The following is a 12,640-nucleotide window of genomic DNA, read 5'->3' as shown; positions in this document are numbered from 1 at the left end:
GTGTGTGTTAGCATGGGTGCGGATCTGTGTATGTCTGGGGAATGTCATGGGGCCTAAACTTAGGGGCTGGGCACTGTCTCTGAACTCTTTTGCTCATGGCCAGAGCTTTACCACTTGAACGATAGCTCCACTTCTGGCTTTTTTGGTGGTTAATGGGAGATAAGAATTGCATAAACTTTCCTGCCTGTGCTGACAAATCTCAGCTTCCCCCGTAGCCAAGATTAGAGCCCTGAGCCACCAGTACCCAAATAGAAAAGTATTTCTTAAGAAATACGATAGCTGGCATTAAATATCTGAAAATTGTACTTTCATACTCGTATGTATTATAATTGTTTTATAATAAGCCACCAGAACATGAGTCTCACAGTGGAACTGGCAGTACACACCTTATTACCCAAATTGAGAACGTTGTGGGGCCTTCTAGGAGTAAAGTTACAAATACAAACCTCATGAGACCCTTTCTCTACAGAAAAAGCTGGGCCTGATAGCACGTCCCTTCCATCCTAGCTTCAGCAGGAAGCCACAGCTAGGAGGATCATAGTTCATACTATCCTGAGCAAAACCAAACTGAGGCCCTGCTCAAAACACGCAGAGCAAGGAGGGCTGGAGGTGTGGTTCAAGCAGTAGAGCTTTTACCCAACAAGCATGAACCCCTGCATTCAAATCACAGTATCATCAAAAATACCTTTGGCCCAAATCAGAACACTTTTGGCCGTGTATATCACAAACACAGCCATCTCTGTAAAGGGTAGTTCAAATATGGAGTCTAAACTTTTCCATCAAGTTTTCACTCCTAGTATATAATCATCCATTTGCAAGTCCAGTTTGATTTACCTTCACAATACGCTGTTAATGTGCTAATACTTCTGATCTTCACTTTGGAGAACCCAGCTCAGGTTCACAAGAGCAGTCCTCTCTTTCTTGCTCGGCCTTCTCCAACTGTTCACCCCACCTAACACTCATACATCCGTTATCCAGTACGCAATCACAGTCAGGTGTTAAGCCAACCATTATTCCGCTCAGATCATCATTTCATCACGTAACTAGTCAAAAGATATATCTTGCTTAACATAGCCACAATTTTCTACTCTGCTCATTTATATGTCAATAAGAATACATCCTTTTTGACTGAAAATGTTCCAGTTGAACTGAAAACTGAGGTAGGTAGCATCAGGTCATTGGGCCACTCCAATCAGTGAACAAATAAGATAAAAGAAAAAACTCAAGTTGCACCTAGACTATGGTATCAAGATCGAATTTGGTAGTGCATCTCTGTCCAAAAGGAGAACTCGGCAGAAAAGTGTATCATTTGACAAGAGAGAGAACCAGTGAGGATTCTGACCCTCCAGGGATGCAATTTTGGCTCACTGTTCGAATAATGTCAAGAGCAGCAACCTCTTGAAGTATATGGTAGGAAACAAAACAACCAGAAAAAGAGGAGCCCAGCTTCAGTGGCTGAGTACTCCCAAAGCTAAGATCCTGAAGATCTCAGTTCAAAGCCAGCCCAACAGAAAACTCTGAGACTCAACTCCAAAATAAGCAGCAAGAAGTTTGGCTAGGGGAATGGTGTCTCCAGGCTCACAAAGCCTTCCAATCCCAACGTATATTCACTCTTAGATCCAATCTCTCCAAGGCACCCTAACAGAATGTGTGACCTTTTCTGTGAGAGCACTCTGTTCTTAGTGCAGTCTAGATTTCTACTTCTATCATGCTGAGATGTTATTCCTTAGCATTTCTACATTTAAGTAAGTAATTGAGCATTCCTTTTCCAGGAGAGACAATCCTTAATCAGGCACAAAGTTCTGATATTGAAAGGATACGGAATTTCAAATGATCAAACAAAAATCTTCTGGATAAAACTGGCATCACGGAGCAGACAAGAAGTAGAATGAATGACAGAGAGCATGGATCTTTGCAATCACTAAGCCACCCGGACAATCGGTAAAAATTATTCTTCAATTGTGTGTGTGAGTATGTAAACAGGTGGCTGGCTTCTGGTGTGTCTTCTTAAAGCTCTGGCATAATCATAAAGCCAGTCATTGTCTGCAAGGTAATTTGAAGTCACTTGTTTAATTTGGGATGGATTCGCTTCCCCTGGCTTTTCTTCCTGGCTTTATTTCTTTTGGCTTGTCTCTGGTTGGCGAACAGGGTACCTGTATTCTCTGTATTCTTGTTTGTGAATGTCTCTATTGACTTCTATTGCCACATCTATTTTCCTTGTACTAAAAGTTAATCCCTAGTATGTATCTTAGGTGAATTTGCTCTTTGTTGTCATAAATGACTTTTTAGTGGAAATTCAACAGATGATGAATACTCCTCCTACTGTTTTCATAGGGCTTGAGGAATTTCTTTGTAAGCTTCACATTAGCAATGAATTTCTCCTAGCATTTATCATTGTAAAAAAAAACTGCATACTAAAAATTGCTCCTGTGAAACCTTTTTATTAATGTATGCAAAGAAGAACAATTTTTAAAATTAAATTAATCAAAAGTATGCCTATTAATAAAAAGTATTTTAACTGATTTTCACTGCAAGACATGCATTATGTTCCCTGATCTCTTAGTGGTCTTATTGTATAGCATCACATAATAAACAGTACAAGCAAAATAAATGGCATTTGTCCATAGTATCTTAGATTTCACAATTAGATTTCAATTAAATTTAAATTTGAATATTTTCAACATTAACATCTCCCTAAAGAATCCAGAAATGCATCTACATTTATGATTACTAATCGGCATCATTACCATAACTAATCCCACCAGCAGCACTTTTCCCATAGCTCTACAGTCTGTGGCCTTTGAGATTTCTTCAACATATCCAGCTGGATAAGAAAATTTGAATTATCCACAGCAATTTGGATATGCATTTGCCATGTAAATTTTTGCATGCTACACTATGAACTGCAGCCAATGTTTTTATTAAGAAAAAACAAAAGTACTGGGGCTGGGGATATGGCCTAGTGGCAAGAGTGCCTGCCTCGGATACACGAGGCCCTGGGTTTGATTCCCCAGCACCACACATACAGAAAACGGCCAGAAGCGGCGCTGTGGCTCAAGTGGCAGAGTGCTAGCCTTGAGCGGGAAGAAGCCAGGGACAGTGCTCAGGCCCTGAGTCCAAGGCCCAGGACTGGCCAAAAAAAAAAAAAAAAAGAAAAAAGAAAAAAAGGGCTGGGGATATGGCCTAGTGGCAAGAGTGCTTGCCTTGTATACATGAAGCCCCTAGGTTCGATTCCCCAGCACCACATATACAGAAAATGGCCAGAAGTGGCACTGTGGCTCAAGTGGCTGAGTGCTAGCCTTGAGCAAAAAGAAGCCAGGGACAGTGCTCAGGCCCTAAGTCCAAGCCCCAGGACTGGCCAAAAAAAAAAAAGAAAAGAAAAAACAGAAGGATAAAGGTAAAAAAGCCAAACAGAATACACACACACATGCAAATACATATATATGCAAATACATATATATGCATATATGCATATATACACATATGCATACATATATGCAGTCTGGTTAGGCCTGCTCAAGTCTATCAGTAACACTGTCTTTGCGGAACGAGCTTGTAAATACACACATCTGACCCAAATAAGAAAGAAAGCTCAGTGCGTTGTAGCCAACAATCCAAAAATCTTCATGACTTGAAGCTACCGAATTTATTATTTCTCCCTTACACTGCTTTCACTGCGGAAGGACTTAAAGACCACGGTTCGCTTTGTTCTCACTGGAGGAAGCCAGGCTGAAGAACTCAGGCTAATGAAACATATATATGTACATATATATGTGTATATATGTATTTGGTGGAGAGTGTGCCCTCATGTGTTAGCATTACCACAAGGCATAGGAGTGCACTGACATATTTAACCTGATTTATGGTTGACATAGGCTGTGTCCATTGAGGCTATTAAAATTGATGTGCCCTTAACATTCTTCTCAGTCTAACTTTCTAAGTATCTAAAGACACCTAAGACAAACTTTTACTCCCCTTAATTAACCACAATAGTATTTATTTCTGATTTCCCCCAGATGTAATTTTATTTAATTTTTTTAATCTTAAAATTTTAGTTTTTCCTTTTAAATTTCTTTGTTAAAGTGGGAGAACAAACATGCACATAGTAATCAGATGTAGCAAAAACTAGTAAGATCTTGACTCGGAGTTTATTTTTCTGAGTTTATATTTCAATTTTAATAATTCTATAGGAAAGAACTGATTGACAAAAACAAACAAGAAAATAATTTTGCCATTATAGCATGTAACCAGCCACATATTGTTTTTCTCTCTCTCACGCACACATGCATGCTTATGAATATGCATCGTTTCATGTTACAAAGAGTAAATCCACGGTATTACAGAATAGCAGGAACTGAGAGGTTAAGATGAATTCATTGGAATCATTTGCAGCATTAAAAATAACAATAGATAGGGCTTCTATTTAATGAATGTTCATTATGTGTCAGAGAAATACGAAGTATTTCCTAGAATGTGATCTCACAATAGTCCCACAGAACAAATATTATCAACTAATAATTATTATAATTATTAACTATAATTTTGAGGATAGAAAATAGGGCCTGGATAGATCAGGTATCCCACTAAAAATAGGTAACACTGCAGAGCTGAGATATCAATGTAGTTCACTGCCCCAGTGGAAATAATGAAAGGATAAAGCTTTAGAGTAAGTTTAAGGAGGAAGTAATCATTTGGAGTAGAAGAAAGTTTCTACAGGGAAAGTAGAAAGGACAAGAAGCATAGTCTTTCTTATTTAATCCATGATTTAATTTTAACTAAATATACATAATCATGTACATATGCGTTCACATACATACCAGAATATGTTTGTCCTGGTTATCCACACGTTCTAGTCATTGTGTCTGTATAGTCCACTATAAAAATTTTAAAGGTCAACAAATAAGTCCCTATCGTATGAAATCAATAATTTCTTTAAGGGTGTCAATTAACTCCTAGATCTCAGACGTGAAAACTGCAGAACCAGAAACAGAAAACAGTTTGTGTCCTGATAGCTCCCCACACCCCCGATAGAAATGGTGTGCTGCAGTCTGGTTAGGCCTGCTCAAGTCTATCAGTAACACTGTCTTTGCGGAACGAGCTTGTAAATACACACATCTGACCCAAATAAGAAAGAAAGCTCAGTGTGTTGTAGCCAACAATCCAAAAATCTTCATGACTTGAAGCTACTGAATTTATTATTTCTCCCTTACACTCTGCTTTCACTGCAGAAGGACTTAAAAGACCAGGGTTCGCTTTGTTCTCACTGGAGGAAGCCAGGCTGAAGAACTCAGGCTAATGAAACACCCTCATCAAGCGGAACGCCCGTGACCACAGCAAAAATACTGTGGCACATTATCTCAAACCTTCTGGCCAAAATCTGCACATGCTATTGCTTGTTCATATTTAACTGGTCGAAGCAAATCATCAGGTTCAAAGGCTTAGACACTACAACTTAATATGTGCCCATGAGGAAGAATGGAGGTATGTAGTAGACATTACTAATGCGTGACTTATATCTCCTTGCTTAATTGACAGCAGCTCCCAGCAGGATAATATCCAATCACATTTATTTAATTATTTGTGAGGTGATGTCTCCACCTACCTACCCTACCTCATCTCCTATCAGTTTACCACAGGGAGCCTTTCTTCCAATTATCTTGAATTAGTAGTTATCCTCCAAAGCTCTGTCAAGCCCCAAGCATTTGCACAAGATGTTCATTTGATTGGAGTTTTCCTTTCCGTGTATTTCTGCCTGATAAATCTTTCTTTCTGCCTCTCAGATCCCAGATCGGGGGTCTCCACAACATGGAGTTTTGTCAGGTTTCTGCCCTGATTCAGTCACGACAGCCTCTCTGTCTTTTATTCTTAGCCAAAACCATCACACTAACATGCTCGTGGATAAATCCCATGCATTAGATTGCAAGTGCTCTGAGTGAGGTAGTTCTGGATCACTGCTAATGTTTGACAAATATTTTTGGCCAAATAAATAAAGTTACTTGCATTTTGATGGGGCTATCAGGATTTAAAATAATGAGTAATATCAACAACTCCAGAATATTTGAAGTTAAGTGTGAGACAGCAGAAAGACAGGCATATCCTATAGCACTTATTTCTCTATACTAATTAAGCTTTAAAAAGTGTCAGTCCTGTGGATTAAACTCAGGGCCTGGGCACTGTCCCTGAGTTGGGGTTGTCTTTTTTTTGGGGGGGGGGGCGCTCAAAGTTAAAGCTCTACTACCTTTTAAACTTCAAACTAGTGATTTTAAACTGGAGTGAAAGGTCACATACCTTTGAAACAGTTTGAAGGGTTTCTTTCAAACTTCTTTTACCCTATGTACAATTTCCACCTAAAAAATCAACATGTGAGAAGTTTCCCCTAAAATGACTTAATCAGAATCATTACTATGCTGAGAAATGCATTCTCTCATTTACTTGCACTTATTTTCCTTAAATAACATCTAAGTATTTAATCTGCTCAGTTTCACAGGAAAGAGAACAGAGGCAGAGAAGTTAGTATGCCCAGAGTTATATGACCAGTAATTAGTTGAAATAAGATCCAATCCCAAGGCTTTTTGAAAATGAATCGTATTCATGCTTTAATGGAAGTGGGTGTCATATTGAATCACAATATTATGTATCCCATTAAGAGGTGTCAAAAGATGTTTTTATCCTAACCTGTACACATTGTGAACCCTCAGGCTTTATCCCTTATTCAGTGTTTGCAGCATGTGATATTTAGTGAACTGGTATTTACTCAGTGTAGTTGCCACACTGAATTTGGTGCTATGTGATCACATGTACAGAACACCCATGACCGTTCAGTCCACACCAGCCTGCATGCATCACTGTGTAGAAAATGTCCTTGCCTTCTGTAATGTTTTTGACATTTGAAAGAAAAGAACAATACATTTGGCCTCTACATCCTTCTAATCATTTCCCAATATGACAAGGAAACTGTCAAGAAATTGCTCAAGTATATCCTTCTAAATGCACAGGTACATCCTCCTAATTTCATTCCATGCCAGGTCTTGACAATTATTCTTTATGAATTTTAGACTCAAACTATATCCACCTGTATCAACAAATTTTTATCTGAAGCCTCATCTAATCTTTGAATCAATTCTCTGACCTACCTATGAAATATGCAATAAAGAAATGTATTCCTGCCATTTGGTTCTACACTGACAGACATATCTGGAGGCAAATTTTACGGTGGTTTTTAATATTTTATTTAAAACAGAGACATCTATTTCAATTGTCAGTAAGAACCTGAGCTTTGAATTTGATAGAAAAGCCCTAAGCAAGTACAAATAGTTGTTCTAAGGAGAAAACTCCATGAGCATACTGTAGTTGAGAAACAGGAATACTCAGTACATATGGTGCTCCTTGGAAATGGAGATGAGTACTTACTGGTGAACTTGCCCAAGTTGTCAGCCTGTGGTCCTATTGTTCTTGCAATCAGACAGACCAATCAGGCTGCCCCAAAATTAGTTCCTGTAAGTCATTGCATTCATCTTGGTTTTTAAGAGAATCATTTCAGCCCAACCTAACATTTATTCACAGACACCTCGCCCATCCTCAGACATCTCACAATTCACTACATACTGTTTATTTATAGAATGTTTTAGCTCCTTCATAGAAATTATGTGAATCTTAACTTGTAATACTTTTTCATCCATTCATATTTTGGGGATTAGACCCTACTCACACTTTACGTTGGCACTTTCAGTTGCTGTATCTCAATGTGCTATTTTTAATACTTTTGTGAATAATAGCTCCCCCAAAAATGGTATCTTCCAGGACACTGTAGACTTCATAATTGAGAAAGATATGTTAATAACAAATTCTCAAAGTATAAATGACTTGACTTCTTTGAATAGATAATACAAGAGACAAAAATAAATCTGTCAGATCTAAGAGGGCATTGTGACTAAGTGAACTATTTTTCCATGTACACATATTTGAAAAGACAAACATAAAGGTTAGGATGTAGGGCCTTCAAAAATGTATAAGTTTCAGTATGTTGTTTACCGAAAAGAGGATTTTTTTTACTTAGACTTCAGTTCATGTTCCAATATTGTACTTCACAACATCACTTTGGGAAAACCTTTTAGCCCAAATAAGGTATCTATTTCTCATCTGTGAAATGAAAATATCAGGATCTAAGATTTAATGTTACGGGGGAGGATGAATACACTTACATTAATCTAGAGAAATGTTCATTGCCACAATCCAGATGTTGGGTAAACAATGCACTATTCTATTAATGTTGTCACTTACACAAACCTGTTATGTGTGATGATGCTTTACAGGAATGTAAAGTAATTGCATATCTGAGATGAAGATCTAAATATAGGAGAATAGAAAATTATTTTTTAAATATGTGATTTTGCACAAAAGCTCATGCATTTTAAAATTTGACGATGCCTCTCGTGTAGTCATAAATTCAATTTACAAAAACTAACAGCTTTTGCAAGTAATAAAATTTATCAAGGATCAGAGGAAATTCTTACCTGACTAAGACAGAAATCAAATTGGCTTACAAGCTAAAAATGAATGTGGCTATTAAAGGTAAAATATTCAATAAAATAGATACTTGAAAATATAATATTGGTGCTTTCACAGTTTTTCTACATTTCTAAACGCTGACCTGGCGAGCAACATGGATTCATGAGATCTTGGCTTTGGTAGCATAGGCATTTTGCAAATGGAAAAGCTCCCTGGAGAAAGAACAGAGAAAATCAAATTTCTTTCATTACAAGGTGACCTGAACAATAGACACTATTATTAGATGAACTTCATGCTTGGTACATTCAGCTGAAGATAAGTAAACTGTTTATTGGAACAATCTTGGCTTTATTTCCTCCTACTAGACTATCTTAAGCAGAAATACATGTTTATCTTAGTATCTTAGAAAATTTTTAACAATCCAAGCTTCATAAATTACAGAAAAAAGGAGATATTTATGAAAATGATGTATGTCCAGGATATTTCATCCAAGAGATCGAGAGAATCTTCAACAAAGGCTAAGAAAGAAATTTTAATCAAGAGAGTTGTGAACTGTATGTAATATATCCAAAAAGAAAGCATGGAAAAATTATCCAGAAAGCCCTATGTAAACTCATAGAATATAGTATTGAAACAATAATCTACCTTGGAAACAAGACTATGTGCAATTCTAAGTTCTACCATTCAGATTGCTAAATAACTTTGCTGTTTTGACAAATTATTTAACCTCCCTGCTTGTTTTCTATAATGATATCTTGCAGATGCTAATGATGATGAAGTAACTGAAGCGAGGATTCATCTGTGATGAAGTTATGTGCTAGAGGTGAAAGGTAAAATATAAACGCGTCATTGTTAATAATACTAAAAAGAACGAGTAAGCCAAAGAGCAAGCAAACCAATATCCTAGTTATAAGTAAGTGTCCTGGCTTTGTAGAGCATTAAACCAGGGTACTATGAGTGAAGTGGTAACCTGGGAAGTGCCTTTGGTAGGGTGATAAAATGTCATATATGGTGATAACTACAATGGGAGCCAAGTGACAAGAAGCGGCAGTCTCTGAGTAAGGAAGAGATGGCATTGCCGGTACAGTGCAGAGCAGGCGTAATGTTCATAGGAAGAAAACTTAACATGATTGGAGGTTAGTAACCAAGAAAAGCAGCGAGGAGCGAAATGGAGAGTGACCAAGAGGCACAGGACTTGAGTCTGTAAATCAAGTTAGGAAGAAAAAGAGGAAAATAAATGGAGTAAGAGACGAAGGCAGAGAAAGAAGGGGATAGAGAATAAATGAAAGAAAGAAAGGAGGAAGTTGGGGGAAAAGAAAGACAAAATGCAATTTTATTAATAATGATAAAATACTACAGCTTATATTAAACAGTAAAGTTTTCAGGGTAACAAATGGGGGAAACATTCACCGGAATTTTGAGGAAGCAGGAAGGCGTGGGAGTCCCTCTCCCCCCCCAGGACTGAAGCAGGGGGCTTCCTTCCTAACGCCGCGCTCAAGTTCCAAGACAACTCGCCTGAAATAAAACCACTTGGAGTTTGCTTTTGCTTTCATGAGGGTGACAATACAGAAACGTTCTAGGGACCAAACAAATTATATGCCCCAAAGGAAACACACAGGTCTGGAATTCACTTTATAAAAAGACAAAATGAATATTAGAGATGTTTAATAGAAGAAGAAACCATTTCTGACCGAGGAATACAGTGAATGATTTCACAAGAAATATAGCAGATAGATGCTCAAGAGGAGCAGAATTGGGGAGGACGAATCTCCTCTCTAGAGTGTTCTATTTGCCACATTTCAGGGATGTACACCTAGTGTGTAGTCTTACGCCCAAGCTGAGCTGTGTACAGCTACATCTCAACTACTCTGAAATCACAGGGATGGTTTGGTAAAAGGAAGGCCCTTTTATTTACTCTAATATCACTATTGCTAAAACACACTATTGAAGATCAAACTCCATACCCATAATTTGTATGCACAGAACTACAGATCTTAAATGAAATAAAATCAGACCCACGTGATCCCATTAAAACCATTAGTGTGCATCATCGTAGCGGACATGCAAAGATTAATGTGTCCTGTGTTCATAATTTCAAATAGAAAGGGCTACTTTAGTAAAGTCTCATTGAAGTGAAACATAAACTTAACATAATAGAAGAGACTAGAGCCAAAGCTAACTTGTTTATTCTATAGTTTACTGCATACCTTACTAATGAAATATTTCTTAGTTATAAAATCTATTGGCCCTATTGAGTTGAGATTTCAAATTCATCACTGGTAATATATAAAAACATCCACTTTTATCATTTTCTTCTCATTATTTTTATCTGTTAATTATCTTTATCTTGTTACTATGTTTCCCACTGTAGTTACATATCTACTACATCTTACCAAGTATACTTGATTACGAATCAAAAAACGTGATCATATGAATATAGCTACTGAGCTATCGTGATGCTAATTAAAATAAACTCTCACCTATGGAAACAAGAGGTTTTTGATGTTGTTTTTTTAATGTACTTTATGAAGTTGTTTCTTTTGTTTTCATTTCCCCCTTTTGTTTGTCCCCTGTTGTTACTCCTTTTTATTTGGTACCCTGTGTCTCCTATATATGTTCAGCTGATTTGGGGAAGGGAAGGGCAATTATAAAATGGTGAGATAAAATACAAAGGGTGAACCAATGCAACAGCATACTTGCAAGACACTCTGTGGGAAATGAAATTTACAACATGGGGGAGGGGGTGAAGAGAAATCAGGGGGAAGTGGGAGAAAATGTACTCATTATTTTACTTATGTAACTGTAACCCCTCTTACATCACCTTTACAATAAAATAAAGTATTATTTTAAAGCAATAAAATACTTGAATTCTAACCATAATTCTGGTACTTTTTTAAAAAACAATAAAGGAACTACAATTTCCATGGAGGCTGGAACCATTTCTATTGGTGCTAATACCAAGCAAAAACACAAACTGTAGAAGTTGTACCTCAACTATTTGTTGTATAAATAAATAAATAAAGTCACCGTACCCTTTGGTTTCAAAAGATTGTCTCTCATGTTCCTGTAAAATTATAGTCCAAGTACAAAGAAATTATTTTTATTACAAGCATTGTTGAAATTTAAACTCAATTTTATGGCCTGTGGAACACCGATCTTCTTAACAATGGCACTCTGTAAGCCTCTTGATAGATATTTTGGGGATAAAAGGGAAACAGGCAAAGATAACATTTTGAGAAAACTAATGTAAGCCATTCATCATGTATATTATTGGCACAGAACACAGATACATAATCCAACAGTCATATGCACTTGGCATTATAATGTGTTTTTGTACTTTTGCATGAATGAAGGTTTGTCTAGTTCTAGTAACTGAACTAAAATAAAAGAACAAAGTTATATCAACAATTTTTCATCCAGGATGTCATCTTCTTTCCCTGAGCCTTAATCTGTATAGACTGATAATGTTTTAGATCTTTTAGATTTCTTTCCTTCCTAGAATGAAGTAAGCCACTTATTTCACAGAACTCAATATTTAGTAGGAAACTGCTATGAGGAAAGAAACTTGTGTGCTCAATAGAGTTGAATGAAAGAGACATTATAGTGTGACGAAAAAAAATAGAGACCCTTGTTTCTTCCTTTCTAACCCATATGTAATTTTTCCCTAATAACATAAGGTCTTGAAAAGTATCACAAATTAAAACATAAACTGTTCTTTTAATAACATAAGGTCTTGAAACCTATCACAAATTAATACATAAACTGTTCTTTTCTACATTTCTATTGTACAAATGGAGTTTCAGCTATTCTTTTATATATTCAAGTGTTGAAAATTTTTTGAATGATATGTCTCACCATTACATCAGATATCAGAAATCTGTAGCTAGACGAAATGAGTCATCAGTGTAATCTTTAAATGTTCTGCGTCCTGGCTCGTGACCCAATTTCTGACCTATTCGATCAAATAACTTAGTGGAGTTAGCTGCTTAGGACCTTGCTGAAAGTAATAAAAATCTCAAGAGATTGAGAACCCAAAACAATATATTTAATTTGGCAATATTCAATATTCAAAACTACTCTCTCTATATATATGTATGCAAACATATCAGTAATTAACAAACATTTACCTACA

Source organism: Perognathus longimembris, chromosome 16, assembly GCF_023159225.1.
Source record: "Perognathus longimembris pacificus isolate PPM17 chromosome 16, ASM2315922v1, whole genome shotgun sequence".
NCBI lineage: Eukaryota > Metazoa > Chordata > Mammalia > Rodentia > Heteromyidae > Perognathus > Perognathus longimembris.
The sequence above is the reverse complement of the archived record's forward strand: the minus strand, read 5'-3'. Positions refer to the sequence as shown.